Source organism: Podarcis tiliguerta (assembly GCF_965153285.1).
Source record: "Podarcis tiliguerta genome assembly, chromosome: 1".
Classification (NCBI taxonomy): Eukaryota; Metazoa; Chordata; class Lepidosauria; order Squamata; family Lacertidae; genus Podarcis; species Podarcis tiliguerta.
Window position 1 is genome coordinate 42,126,889 of NC_139534.1, and position 15,616 is coordinate 42,142,504.

Below are 15,616 nucleotides of genomic sequence, written 5' to 3' on the forward strand. Positions count from 1 at the left end.
GGTGATAAGAGAGAAAATAGTAATGCTTAATACTTAATGTGTGCCTGTAGAAAAGAGCTTTATGGGATAGTTGCAGAGATTCTTTCTGCTGCTCTTTCCAGGAGGTGGTGAACAAAGCGTTGGAGGTACAACTGTAGGAAGCAAAGGCTTCCTCAAATAGATACTTTGTAGCCTTCGTGTCAGTGCCTTAGGGAACTGGGTTTGAGGGAAGTTCTCTTTTTGACCACCATTTTCAGATAACTGGAATGGGGGCGGGGAACTGAGATACTTTAGTGTGCAGATCATATATGCAGCCTCCAACACAGAAACTGTAACTTAACATGACTGATTGTACAGTTTTTATGTAGAATCAGTTGTCATTCCACCAACTGTTTAAAAAAGATGCCCAGTTACAAATTTCCTTCATTGTTTGGAAAAACAGATTTTAGAATTTGATCAAAAGTGCAGTTACATAATCTTTTAAAATTGTGACCTTGTCTTTCAATTTTAAAAAAGAAGAAGGTTGCGGGGGGGAGGGGGAGGGCGGAACAACCCACATTTGATTATGGGTCGTTCATATAAATGGAGCAGAGTATGTAAGATTGACAGCAACACATATCCGACAGTTTTTAAATTAAATATGTTATAAACGCCTTGAAATGCATTTTGTACTCATTGCATTTGGGCTGTCACACTTACCTAGAACATATCCTAGAACATAACTATATTTGTAATGTACTTCTGTTGGTGTTTGTCCTTCGATGCTATGGCCTGTTGGCTATGCAAATAAAGTTTTATTCATTCATTCATATCCTGGAGGTGTGATAAATCTGTAATGCTTCTACAAAATGCAATACTTAAAATGACATGTAGGTTGCAGGTTCTACTCTGAAAACTGTTTTCTGAAGCTTTCATTTTGTACTTGTAGAGGAGACCTCTTTGGGGCCTTGTGGCAACTATAGGCATTATTGAGTGTGAGTGAAATAAATGAGGATAACTGCAAGAGGACAAGGGGACTTAAGTCCAGATTCTACAAGGGGCCCTGCAAATGAACACATAACTGCCTCTTTGATTGCAGAGCACATCCTCTTTTAATTTGGTAGCTAGCTATTCCTTCCGTTTTTATGTTGTGATGTTTTACCGTGCGCAAACAATTTGTGCCCTCTTCACCCCTCCCACAGGGAGGTAACAAACCATTACTCCAGGTTTGGCATTGTGTCTGAACCAGGGGCTGTGGTTTGTTTTGCTCACAGCACGATGGATGAATCAAGCACAAGCATTAGATTATTGTGACAGGTGTAGAGAGAAACAAACCACAATCCCTGGTTCAAATGTAGCACAGAGCCAGAAATTGTGGTTGGTTTCCGCTTGTACTAGTGGGGAGGAGCTAAGAGTACAATTTCAATCCTATACAGTCAGCCATGGGGGCTTACCATGATGTGCAAATGTGGCCAATAGGTTTGCAAAATTCAGACTTCTAGGTGCCACCTTAAGAAATGTGGAAAGCTCTGAAAGTTTAACAGGATTTCCAAGTGTTCTTTAGTTGGTATCACACTCTTTCACTAATGCTGCTTTAATAACAGTATTGAAGAGTAACCTTGCCATGGACAACACAATATTAATTTTTCTTCAAGGCCTTGCGTGCCACATGTGAAGATGTGAAAGTCAAGGTGCACCCGATTCATTCTGCTCATCCGTACTGTATTACATATGAGATACCTCACTCTGCATCTGTCTGCACTGTAAACATGGATGGGTTCCAGCCAGTGTGAGGCTCGAATGGTGGGAGGAGTGGAGATCTCATTCATTTTGCTTATGTGCAGTGCTTTCATAGAGTCATAGAATTGTAGAGTTGGAAAGTACCCTAGGATAATCTAGTCTAACCCCCCTGCAATGCAGGAATATTCAGCTGTCCCATATGGGGACCTGCAACCTTGGCATTATCAGCACCATGCTGTATCCAACTGAGCTATGCAGGCTGAAATCTAAAAGTTTGCAGAAAACTTCCTATAATATATGAATGGTTCCTGGTCCTGGTTCCAATTGTGCTGTGCGCTGACTAGTACAGCTGCAGTTAAAGGTGACTCATAGTATCACGGATGTACAGTGCATCAGTGTGATTCCCCCAAAAAACTTTCAGAAGTGCACAGGAGACATACAGAAGTCCAATTATGCACTGGACATTTACTACAGACTTGAAATCTGGTTTCTGTTTATCTGATGCTCCTGGATGTTTTTTTTGGGGGGGGACACATTTTCCCTTTACTATTTACTGCAGCAAAATATGGTGTTCCAAGTTGTAGGCATTGGGATCCTAGTCAGCTAAGTAAATGTGTATGCAAGTTCTTAAAAAAACTTGAAGCCTTATTGTGTGACAGAAGTTAGAATCCTGCTGACCTGATGCATGTGATGGGTTATGAATGAAAATTGCTCAGTTCAGATATCACACCAAACAACAATTTGTACTAACTATGGTTTGAGGTTTCAAAGCCATGGTTTAAATTTGCTCGCCTGCTCTTGTTTCTCATTGCTTAGTGCACACAACTCTATGGCATAGCTGCAGCTGTAACTAATGTTGGTCAATTCAGATATCATGCCAAATTATATTTAGCATAAACCATGGTTTCTGATTATGGCTTATTGCAAAAACATGACCTGTCAGTTCAGACATCTTGGTAAACCATAACCAATTTTTTTTTTCACTGAAGCATGCATAATTTGGAAAACCATACATCTCTAAGTACAACACAGGTGCTTAGGTAATCGGTTTTGATTTGTGCAATAACATGTATTTGTATGGTCCATCAGGATGTCTTTTGCACACCACATTAGTTCAGCTACTTACTCATAGCATGCTTAGGTCATTGATTATACTGGGTGTTTTTATTCTGATTTTGCCTTTAGTATTTGTATTTGCAAATGGAAGCATCCCATCAGCTATATTGTTAAATGTAGTTAGCATCAAATTGCTATTAAATGTTTCAGATAGCAAGCCTAACCATGTCTACTTAGAAGTAAGTCACATTGAATTCAGTGGGGCATACACTTAGGTAAGTGGGCTTAGGATTGCTGCCTTAGTTACTATGCTGATGTGTTTGGGACTATGGGTTGTTGTTGTTTTTGTAGAAGATTTCAGAAGTTGTAGCTTTTTCAGCAAGCTTTGTTATTCTACTTATTAAAATTGAGTTAAATAAGCTGCAGCATAGTCCTGCGCCCTCATACTGATGCATGAGTCCTACTGATCTCAGTATCACTCAAGTGCATGTAAATGAAACAGAATTATGACCTTTATTATTAAACATAACAGAGACCTGTTTTTGCTGCAGAAGAATGGGTTTTGGGTATACATTTTAACTCTAAAAGGGCTGCTTGTTCTATGCCTCTCCAAAGACCAGTTTCCCATATACAGTAGTAGTGAGTGTTGTGCTCCACCCAGCTTTAAATTTGAATTCATACAACTCAGGATGATACTTTACAGCTAGGAGGATCTTACTTTTTACGAGTATATGTGAAGTCTCTGAAAGAACAATCCTACATTTTGTCCATGCTTTAGGTTTTTGTAAAGAAGTGTACAGTAAGCTACCATAGGAAAGGTTTTCATTTTTAGGCCTTGCAGTTATATTTCAAGCAGCAATGTAATTATATAGAGTCTATTCCTAACAGGTGATATTGAATTGCTAGATCAGGGCTCAGAGAGAAGCTCAGGTATTGATTTTCAGACAGAAGTTTCCCCATAGTCAATTCTAAACGAGCACAAGTGTAAACTTCTGTGTTTGAAATTCTGTAGCTTAATTGACACTCAGCCAAGAAGACACTGCTTTATTTTTGTAGTCTCATATACTAAAAAATGCATACAGTATGTAAAACATATATTAAAATGTTGGACACATTAGACTTCTGTTTATCTCCCTTCCCTTCCCTTCCCTTCCCTTCCCTGAAACTCATAATTTTAGCTCAATTCTTTACTGGAAACTTAAAAAAAAAGCCACTCGTATGCATCTTGAGGGTGAACAAACTATTCTCCAAGTCATGTTGAATATTTATATTGAATGGGCTTAACCATTACTTTTGTAGCTACGCTGAAATTTATTCCAATGCTGAATATCATTCTGCTCTGTAGTAAGAGCTGACCATATGCTGAACTCTTTGTTTCTTCATGTTTGTTATGAATAACTGTTCTAGTCTATGCCAGGCTTTTGTTTTTGGGAGTACTCATGGTAGCATAGTTTGACAGAAGGCCTTGGACACTTGTGAGGTGTGTTAGATTATATTGATTTATAAGCTGTCTTCAGTATTTTAAAAAAATGTCTCAAGAGTTCTGTAAATAAAGTAAAAATTAAATTTTCTTGCTTTTGTGTCGATATGGAAAGTGTGTTTGGCTTGCTAAGGGTTTGTTTTTTTAAAACTTCCTCTGCCAAGGAATATTTATAGTTTTCTATAAAGTTGTAAGCTGACACAAGTTACGTAACAGAATAATGGTCTTGGTTTTCTTCTAAAAATACAAATGTTTCAAACTGGTATTTTGAGTATAAAAGAAAAAGTAATCATATATCACCACCATAGAAGTAAAAAACAATCAATCAATCACCCACTTTAGTTACTGGAATGACTCCAGTTTTAAAGTGCATTAAAAACAATGTGCTCAAATGGAAAAATAAATTTAGTGGGTATAGTTATTCTATACCTATGGTATATCTGTATATTTACTTGGATGATATGCCCATAAATGACAGTCAATATATTTTGTGCTGTTCACCTGACAAGGCAGGTTCTCCTTTAGTAGTGTGTGGCGCTGTGGGTTAAACCATAGAGCTTGCCGATCAGAAGGTCGGCAGTTCAAATCCCCGCGATGGGGTGAGCTCCTGTTGTTCGATCCCTGCTCCTGCCAACCTAGCAGTTCAAAAGCATGTCAAAGTACAAGTAGATAAAGGAAGGTAAACGGCGTTTCCGTGCACTGCTCTGGTTCGCCAGAAGCGGCTTAGTCATGCTGGCCACATGACCTGGAAGCTGTACACCGGCTCCCTTGGCCAATAAAACGAGATGAGCGCCGCAACCCCAGAGTCGGCCACGACTGGACCTAATGGTCAGGGGTACCTTTACCTTTACCTTTTATGTTGCCATTTGCTGTCTGGAACTGTTAATTTAATCTCTTGCTTGGTAGTTTCCATTTTGGTATGATTAGTTATACAACATTTAACAAGTACAGATCTCAAGGGATTTTGATTAAGAACTGAAAGTGGGCTTCACACATTACACAGTTGGTGTATGACTCTCATGTTCTCTTTATGCATGACTTGGGTAACATCAAAAGCAAAACTCAGCATTGCTTCTGTGGGTTATGACTGAGGTTGATGACTGTCATGTCCACAGAGAGGAAATACAAGTTGCTTGCACTTCCTCTTGTACATTTCACAGAAATGAGGGCAAAGTTATTCTGAGAGAAATTAACCAATTGTATTCTCAAGTGCATTTTCAATCTATCTGTATTGTCTAGTTTTTTCCCCTTTTCAGTTTGTAGTTAACAACTTGACAGCAGCAAGAATAATAATCACTTGTCATTGGAAGAGTTCTGAAATCCTTTCAGTAGGGGTAGGTGATAGGAATGTGTGGGAGGTTGTCGTTATAGTGAAGCTGGCAAGTCTTGGGAGCTTCAAGGGGAAGGAGAAATTAATTCAGAGAGATATTGATAACCCATACAGAATCTTGGAACACCAGAGGAACAGTCATGATTAATGAGGATACAGAATTTTCCAAAAGATAAGAAAATAGAATTGAATATATAACTCCTATATGTAATAGTATGTAGGAAGGCAACGTGGAAATGAAGGTTGTTGGAGGGTTAGCTGGGATAACAATGGAATACTGATGATGATAGGGTTACTCAAAGACTTATCAAAATTGTTCTTGTGGAGTATTATAATATAACCTTGGAAGTCAATATTTAAAAAGTCTAATTCAAAACCGAACTGTCTACCAGATTTTTCTAGATTCACATTTATTTAAAGTTTGCATACGATAAGCATTTGTTGTGAAATGTAGAAGTGAAACTCAGTTTGTGTAGGTTTTGTAAGATTATTTCACAGTTACCTGAAGTTTTTTCTTTTCAGACCATGGCTGAGACCAGTCCTACCCCTCTCTGGTCTTCTTTCAAACTCTCCATGTGCATTTTTGGTTGGCTCTTGATGCTCGATAATGACTTGCCTCAATGGAGGAAAGAGGTGTATGCAGACATTAGTCCATAGTATAAAGATAAAATTGGCATACACTGCTCCACCCACTTTTACCTATGTCCCCTACCTACTGGTATACAAATACAATGGAATTATAGTGGTACCTCTGGTTACGTACTTAATTCGTTCCAGAGGTCTGTTCTTAACCTGAAACTGTTCTTAACCTGAAGCACCACTTTAGCTAATGGGACCTCTCGCCGCTGCCGCACGATTTCTGTTCTCATCCTGAAGCAAAGTTCTTAACCCGAGGTACTATTTCTGGTTTAGCGTAGTCTGTAACCTGAAGTGTATGTAACCCGAGGTACCACTGTATTTTTATGGTTGGAACTATCTAAGCTCTGTAGATGTTGTTTTCATAATCCATTTTCAACCTTTTTTCAGAGTTACTACAGGGTACTCCAGAATCCTTAATTTTAGTTGGGTTTTTAAAATGTGTATACCTTTCCCTTGTGATGGGATTACAGTGAAATTGAGTGAGCAATAGTTTCATTTTACCTTTGCCACCCACATTTAGTGTTATTTATGTCATTAAATATTTTTGCCCTCAATGTTTTCTTCTAAAGAACTATGACAGTAGTACAACTCAGGATAGTAATACATTCACATTTGAGTATTACAGTATTTATTTTTCACAGAAAAACTGAATAGATTTTGAGAACTCTACCATTTTAGCATTAGTGTGTGCAAATGGTAATAGGATTTCAGCCTCAATGAATTTTCATGAAACTATCATTGCAGGTCTCACTGTAAGGACAATTATGTTTTCACATAGCTATTAGTTAACAAAGTATGTGCCAAACAATGACTCCTTAAACTGTACAAATTTGTACTGTGAAATATGATTACCCTGAACTCTATTAGTTTCAGAATTCTTTAGAAAAAACAAGTGTTGCTTCTCCCAGTGCAAGTTACTTGATTCTTCACTCTTAAAAAGAGTGTGTGTTCGCATTAACAAATTGATGATTGTTAAAGTACAGTGGTCCCTCGGGTTACATACGCTTCAGGTTACAGACTCCGCTAACCCAGAAATAGTGCTTCAGGTTAAGAACTTTGCTTCAGGATGAGAACAGAAATTGTGCTTTGGTGGTGAGGCGGCAGTAGGCTCCATTAGCTAAAGTGGTGCTTCAGGTTAAGAACAGTTTCAGGTTAAGAACGGACCTCCAGAATGAATTAAGTACTTAACCCGAGGTACCACTGTATATTGAAGGCGAAACACCCACAATATGATTTCTCCTGTTTTGCATGCTCCTGGCTGTTAGGATACTGTGACAGTGGTTTTTCCTCTATCTGAGTCAGCTTGAGTGTGTGAAGAGAATATAGCTACAATGCATCCCATATGTGCTTTAGCTGCTCAGTGTTTGCTGCACTTATAACATGTGAGCAGTTAAAAAACAACCCTCTTGAACAGGGGTCAGCAAACTTTTTCAGCAGGGGGCTGGTCCACTGTCCCTCAGACCTTGTGGGGGGCCAGACTATATTTTGAAGAAAAAAATGAATGAATTCCTATGCCCCACAAATAACCCAGAGATGCATTTTAAATAAAAGGACACATTCTACTCATGCAAAAACACGCTGGTTCCCGGACCATCCGTGGGCTGGAATTAGAAGGCGATTGGGCCGGATCCAGCCCCCGGGCCTTAGTTTGCCTACCCATGGTTTAAGATAATGGCACTTAGCTATGTTATAGGACAGAAATTAACCTAATTATGATTGCCTTGTTCAGATTATTATTTATGCCCATCAACAGTTTAGGAAAGCGATTTCTAAGTTTATATTTTTCATATATATAATGTTTCACCAGCTATTCATTGCATCACTGGAAATATTTATAATAAAGATAGCCAAGGGCCTATCAGCATAAGCAACAGCAAATACTGTTAAAACATTTCAGTATTCAGTCTTGTATTCTCCACCTGTTTCCCCAACAATTGCTTTTCCTTTCTGCCTTCATTCCCTTTGCTTATCGTGCTTCTTATTGACACTGTCCGATCCATGTAGGCATGAGTTGCTCTTCAAAGGGAGTCAGCTGCATGATTTGGAAGGCCCTTTGCTAATCAGAGCAGCTGATCAATGGCAGCCAGAAACGCTATCGGCAAGAGACACAGTGCTAGTAATGGTGACAGAATGACAATCAGGAGTCAAATTCAACCAACAGAAGACCTGTCATACTGAGGGTCATAAGCTAGTTATAAAATATATGTGTTTAAAAGAAGCAAAGCAAATATCTACTGCCACAATAATTACTGGGCTGAGTGAACTGGCCTGTGGGCTGTCTGCCTAGAGTTTCCTCTATTCCCTGTTCCTTTTATAGACTAACAAAGGATTTTTTGTCTGCAACTTTGAAGTATCAGTGTCTTTTTCCAGCTTCAACACTACTGACAAATGGCAATTCAAACAGTTTTAGTTCCTTGCTGTTTTCAGGCATCAGGGTTTAGCTATTCTTTCAACTTCAAGAGGAAAAGTGCAGGTACAGAAAGTGAAAGTTGATATTGATCAACATGTGCCATGGCCAAAAATAATGAATGGGAAAGTTAAGGCCTCAATACCATTTCTGTTAAGATCATAAGAAGAGTTCTGCTTTGGCCTTCTACCAAAGGCCCATCTAATCTAGCATCCTGTTCACAGTTTTCTTGACCTGGTGAATTATACCAGCTTGCTCTGTGTATGCACTTCATGCAGAAGCATGCCAGTTTTTCCTCCCAGCGATTCTTGGATAATAAACATTTGATTTTGAATCATATTGGCTTATATCCAACAAAACAGTATTAGGAGTATATTAATTAAAGTTTATTAATTGGAATGGGTCTATTTAGTTGCATACATCCCATTCATTTTAACTCACTTCATCCTATAGCGTTTGTGCTATCAAATCTTCATTACATTTTGTTCTACCTTTACAGCCAGAATTAAATTAGTCACTATTCTCCAGTATAGCCATTTAATTGCTTGTTTAATGTGTTAACTCCCTACTGGATAGAGAGCAAGAGCCATATTTTAAGCACATATTTTCCCAACAGGAATGACCTGACTCTTTTTCTTTTTGGAACTTGAAAAGGTTAGCAAGACTATAAACAGGAATTGGTAGCTAGCATAATTTCATTGTCTGGTTCATGAATGATTTCTCTTCCATTTTGTGTCGTAGGTTTAATACTGATTTGTATGTACTAATCTCATATTGCAGAAGGGTACTGGAGATACCTTATTTGTGAAAATAACTCTTGTCTCAGAGTGGGCTGAATAGTATACAACAAACATCCCTCTGTAGGCTTCCAAAGGACTATGCAAATATAAATATAATTAAAAGTTGCATTGCTAAGAGAATCTGGAATTGGTGATACTGCTAACACCAAGGTCTGCTAAATAATAATTACTGTTTCCTACTGTAAACTGAACTGAAATTGGGGTGTGTCTCATTATTCCTTGAGTCATGAATGAGTTGCATCTTGCTTTGCATTCTTTGTATTACTGCATTCCTAAACTAGGTTTGCCTACATTGTTACTGAATAAAAATACTTAGAGTAGGTTTGATACAGTTTGAGATTTTCTCCCCACTGTTTAAACATGGAATTAGAAATCTTTTAAAGTATCAAGATTTGTTTATTTTTTCCCCTTGTTATATTTGTCCTTGTTTCGCACTATGAACTGATGACCCACCTTGTTATTGTGGTATTGAAATTACCCTGCTGAAGATGAGATTTAGCTCTTCGCACAAGAATTAGAGTAGTAGTATAGGCTCAGAACTGAATGGCCGGAGTGCCTGCCAATTATCTTATTTATTTTCATGACTCATTCTTCTGCATTTTTGCTAAAGTAGCAATGAATATTTTTAGATTTGCTGAGTTGTTCTGTTTGAGCTTAGACTTACTGGAAGTACATCTTAGTATTTTCCTTCCAGTCAGGATGTGTTTTTATGCTGTGGATCATTGCCTACATAAGCTATTAAGCACTCTTTTACATCTTGGTCTTCTGTTTTTGGTTTTCCTGAGCTTACGTTTTTAAAATGCTAGGATATTGCTTCACCTATGTGCTTTTGTTGAATTCTGTACTCTTGCACTAACAGGCTAATCCTGTGCATGGTTCCTTGTATATAGGCTCTGTTTTGTTCAATGGCACTTATTCCCAAATAGAGGACTATATCCGAAATGTAAAGTGTCTTAGAATATGTTCAAAACTTATTCTTAGTAAGAATGTACATAGATTATTCTTTTGTGAGTGGCTTTGGAATCAGAAGGCATTTGTTTTATTGGAAGTTATTTTATTGCTCAATACAAAGTATGACACATCACAGTAGTGCTAAAACAATGAACGGCATTAAGGTCTTTCTACTCCCAATCTGTCACATATGAGCTTCTGTACTTGGAAATGTGTTTGGGATGCTGTGCCCTGAAAATGCGGCAAGAAATAGCAATTTTAATAGGACCTTAATGCTAGTTCTTCTCAAAGGGCTCACTCATGGGAGATGTTTCAGAAAGTCTGCATGAGAAAGAAATGAGACAGAAATTGGTTGGATGATCATTTTGCATGTGCTTTGTCATAAAAGGGCTATAAAATGCTTCATCTGCAGCATTTTTGGTTATCAGAGGCTGGTTATGAAAATCCAGTATTAATCCACAAACGTCTGATGTTCCAGATCACTACAGCACAAGCATATGAAAATTGGAAGAAATGGCTGTTGCTCAGCTTTATCTATGCATTTATTAAGATAAAGGGCGGAGAAGCCATTTTGTTATTTTCCATGTTGTTGCTGAGCAAGAGAAAGCTGGGAATACCTGGGAAATCCTCTCTATACCAACAAATGAATGGCCCTATTTCTTCCTGTTCTCTTGACCCATAAAGCACTTCCTTCTTTTGGCCTTATAATCACTATTCTCTTGTGTCCCATATCTCTTACGTGTAACCACCTGCCCATATCATAGTCTCATATAATGCTCCTCATAACCCTTTCCTATTTGCCTTGTTCCCTATTGTCATTCAGCGTACTTTATCTTTTGGGCCCTAGACAATTCTTGTCATTCTCTTCCCCTACATCTCAGTCCTAGGGAGTCTCATGTTCTATTTTTTCACCTCTGTACTCCCACGCAGAATGTACTCAAACTGTATTTCAAATTCTGGCTGTTTTGGAGAACACTGATAATTTATATTCATTTTGATCAGTTTTTCAGACTGGTTGAAACAGCCTTGGTCACCCTGGCGGATGACTTATGCTGAGAATGGATTGGGGATGTGGAGGGTGACCCTCTTGGGCTTTTGGTGGCTTTCCATACCATAGACCAGAGGTTTTCAACCTTTCTGAGTCCACGGCTCCCTTGACCAACTACACACTTTCTGAGGCACCCCTGTGGGACTCAGGAGCCCAGTTATGTCACCCCTTGCCTGCAGAGCCGGCTGCCTCTCACTCTTTTTCAAACGTGCTCCCTTATGGATGGTTCCTTCAGCCTCCTCTCCCAGGGAGTCCTCTGGGCAGCCACACTGGCTGCCCCTGGTCTCTCAGCCCCCCCCCGCCTGCCCCAAAGGGAGGTGGCTCCTCACACTGCCCACAGGGGCCTGGGAAGCACCGGCTGGCCAGCCCCAGAGGCACCATTCACCTGGGGAGCTTATAGCCAGGGCTGCTGCAATGAACATCTGTGCAGGCCTTCGGGAGGCAGAGACGCGAGAGGGCATCGGGAGGGAGGGAAAGAGGGAAAGAGGAACAGAGGCCAGTGTTGCCCAAGGCACCCCTGACTATCATTCAAGGCGGCGCCATGACACACGGGTTGAAAACCACTGCCATAGACCCTTGTATTCTTTTGTGTCATCTTGCTGGGCTGGGCTTGGATGGCCGTTTTGATCTGGCTTCAGTCCATTCTGATCAGATATACTCAGCTGGTGATGCTATTGTGACTTTTGCAACACCTAGTACCTTTTGACTCCTGTGGTGCTACGGTGTTCCATTCTGTCCCCCATGCATCTTACCTTTTGTGTTAAACTTCTAGGTGAAGTCATCAATAACCAATTTTCTATAACATTTTATTTTTGAAAAAGTTTCTCAGTTGAATTATAGCAGAGACCCAACTGCCTCACATTTTACCTACTAATCCTAGAAAGTTTGTAGAACTCGTGAGCAGGTATCTGGAGACAGTCTTGATATAGATGACTGTGAACAAACTGAAATTTAATCCATTGGTTTGTAAAATTCTATTCTATTCCTAATGTTGGTAGGAGCTTTTTGTGTTGGTAGGGGCGCTTTTTGTGTTAAAAGCTATGTACTCTTGCTTCTTAGATAGGAAGTTGGTCAGATGTCTTAAAAAATATCTCAAAATTTTACTCTTTAACCTGTTGCATCCTTAACTCTACATGACAGGTTGTGTAGGTTCTCCCTGTTCCATGCACTAGGAATGATTTTTCTTGAGTAATGCCAGCCATAAGCTTGTTGCAGTGATTACAATACAATGAAGTTCATTTTCTTGTCTGGCTGTTGCAGAATTTATCATTCCTGATAAGCAGCACCCATTCTAATCTGGACTTGGGCCAGCCTGGAGGACAGACTTTTGTTTGGTCTAAGCTGTATTTCTGCCTCTGCCTAAAAGTAAATAAGGTGAAAAGGGAGTAAAGCTCCTTTTCGTTAGTGTGAATGTATCTAAAGAAAAATATTTCCAAGATCTTAGCATGTGAAATGTTGTCAGTTTTAACATATAATCTGGCAAATATTGGTGTGGTTCAGACACCCCCACAGTGTAGAGTCTATGCATGGTGGCAGAACAAGACACCTTCCCAACTAATAGCTTCCCAACTAATAACCTCTTGACCTGCAAGGTCAGTACCTTAGGTACTGTATTCATAGAGACTGTACTTGGAAAGTCCATTCCACTTGGCCTCAATCATGGTAATGTTAACCCTCACCTGGATTGAGTTGTTCACATATGTTGGGTATGAAGATAAATTTGGTCTAAATCATGGACAATCATTTGAGCTTCAGTCTGGCTTACCATGTGACCAGTTTCATTTATGTGATGCTTGGCGACATCTGCTGTAGTTTTCTGATACTTATGCAGGTTATTTGGGGATAGAGATAATAATATTAAGAGTAAGTAAGTAGGGCTGTGGGATAAAGGCAGAGTAGCATAAGGAGAACATAAACATGAACATAAGCCAGTTACATTAATTCAGGGAGCTGGAGTAATGCTTTATGAGACCTTGATCTGGACAGCTTTGAGGGCAAATTCCATGTTGTTTTAGAGTAATGTTTGTAATAAAGCTCCTGTGGCTCTTCTGCTGGGAGTACAAGCAGCTGAATTGATAGTCCTTCTCTTCTCCCACTCCATTTCCATGTAAATATCTTCTGTACTGGATGCACTGCAATGGACTTTCTTGCTCTGCAGGTATCTGTTAGCTTTTACTTACCAAAAAGTGACAACCAACTAGTAGTTGGACTACCTGTATTAAAGTCCCATATCTGTGACGAATTCATTATGTGAGTCTAGGCGAGTCATAGAATCATAGAATTGTACAGCTGGAAGGGACCCTCAAGGGACCCTTCAATGGAGGAATCTCAACACACAGTCCCACATCTAATTTGAAACCATACCGGACCCTGATCAGCTTTGCAAATGTGCTATAGCAGAGGCTCAGTATCCATTCCCATATATAAAAATGCACATTAGCAGCAGCTTTTCTCATGGTGCTTTTGTGAACTGGACCAAGAAAAGGGTTGCAAAGCTTTAGCTGAATTAAAATGATCATAGCAGTGTCTAATAATTGCTACATTCAATTTTTAAAAATTCTCTAAATCACAAGCATTGTTTGAGTTAATATTGTATGTTTCTTACTAATGTTTATGATGAGTTTATGGGTTATTTCCCAGGTTACTGAATCCTATAAATATTGCACTAGGTTTGCATCATGATGCTTAAAATTGAATTTTAACAAATTTGATGGAGAAGTATGAGTTACCTGAGTTAAACATAATTGAATAGCATTTTTGAAAATGGGATTTTTATTTAGAAGCAGTTTCTGTGCACTGGCTAGAGTAAATGGCACATACTTAAAAGCACTAGGGATCCTGTTGTGATTTTTATTCTATTTTATTTTTTACCTAGCAGACAACATGTGTGATCCTGTTGTAGATTATCTTCTTTCTCCATTGCTAAGGTCCAGCTCTCCCCTCTGGACTGGTGCTGTACTGATATTTTAAGCAGTCAGTGGTGCTGTGTGTAGCACAGTTGTTCCCCAAAAGGATATTTTGGGTGTTCCAACAGTAACAAAGCTCCTGCTTGCATTATTTGAAGGACTAAAAGCTATAGTAGGTACTATATTTTAAAAATAAACAGCAGTTTATAATCTAAAAAAGTATAGGATATGGAGAAGAGGAAAAGAAGCAAGGCGTAAAATACATGTCATTGATTGCCAGATGGTGATGGCAAATTGGATTCTGGTAAGTGCAATGCAAGGAGGCATTTTAAAGACCTTTAAAAAGCCCTTGCCTTTGATAGGAAATAAAGGCAAATGTGTGAAGGAAAAGCAATTAGTTGTGCACCATTTGCAAAAGAGCAAAAGTGAAAAATTTAGAGAGCTGAGGTTTGATGCAGAGACGAGAGACAGAGGGAGAACAAGTTGTTAAATTTGTGCGTGGTTGCCAGGCATTGCTGTGCTGTATGTTAAAGTACTAAGTACAGTGTGATCACTTAGATGTGAGTACATGAAGTGGCTATGATTCAGTAAAATATGGTTAATTGCTTATGATCTACAATAGCTCATTCCACATACACTTCTTTACAGCACGCACCACCTAAGTCCTATGAAATGCTAAAAATTGTATTTTAAGATTAAATTTAAAAATCCTCAAGGACGCTTTATTGTCTTATAAGCCAACATTGTCTTATAAATATGGACTGCAACACTGAAACCCTTGACTTTAATGGTGATATTTGTTCTTCATGGGAGGCAAGATAATTGCATTCCTTAATTAACAGAGTAAAGCTGCAATTCTAGAAATGTGCATAGAACTAGATGGGCTTTGAAACTTATAGCTAAGCTGATCACCTCATTTAGCAAGGGAAACAAATTCTAAATGAAGAAGCTGCTAACCTTTTCAGCTACTTTACTAGCTGCAGCAAAACTCATAAAAACATGGTGGTTTTGCATGCATGTATCTTGAACCTTTGCCTTTGCTGTTTAAGATTTCTGCCTAGAACAATAATATTGCATTGAGCAGTCCATCTTCATAATTCATGTGGATTAAGGGTTGAATAATACAGCTTTGGCATCATGGTTATCAAGAAAGCAGTTATGTTTCAGGTATTCAAATCCTCAAATTGGTCTGGTGTTTTAAGTGGTAAAAATTCACAGTAAGAGTCATCAGTGATGGGATATCAGTGGGAATATTTTTGTGAATCAGTATCTGTTTTTATGACATTGGTTTGTAAGTGCTG

General features: G+C 38.9%; 1 protein-coding gene across 2 annotated transcripts in view; it reads left to right on the forward strand.

Moving 5' to 3' along the window:
• The window catches only part of ACTR3 (actin related protein 3), a 46,999-nt gene that overhangs the window by 15,738 nt on the left and 15,645 nt on the right, over nt 1-15,616 (forward strand). The gene's annotated exons all lie outside the window — the stretch shown is intronic.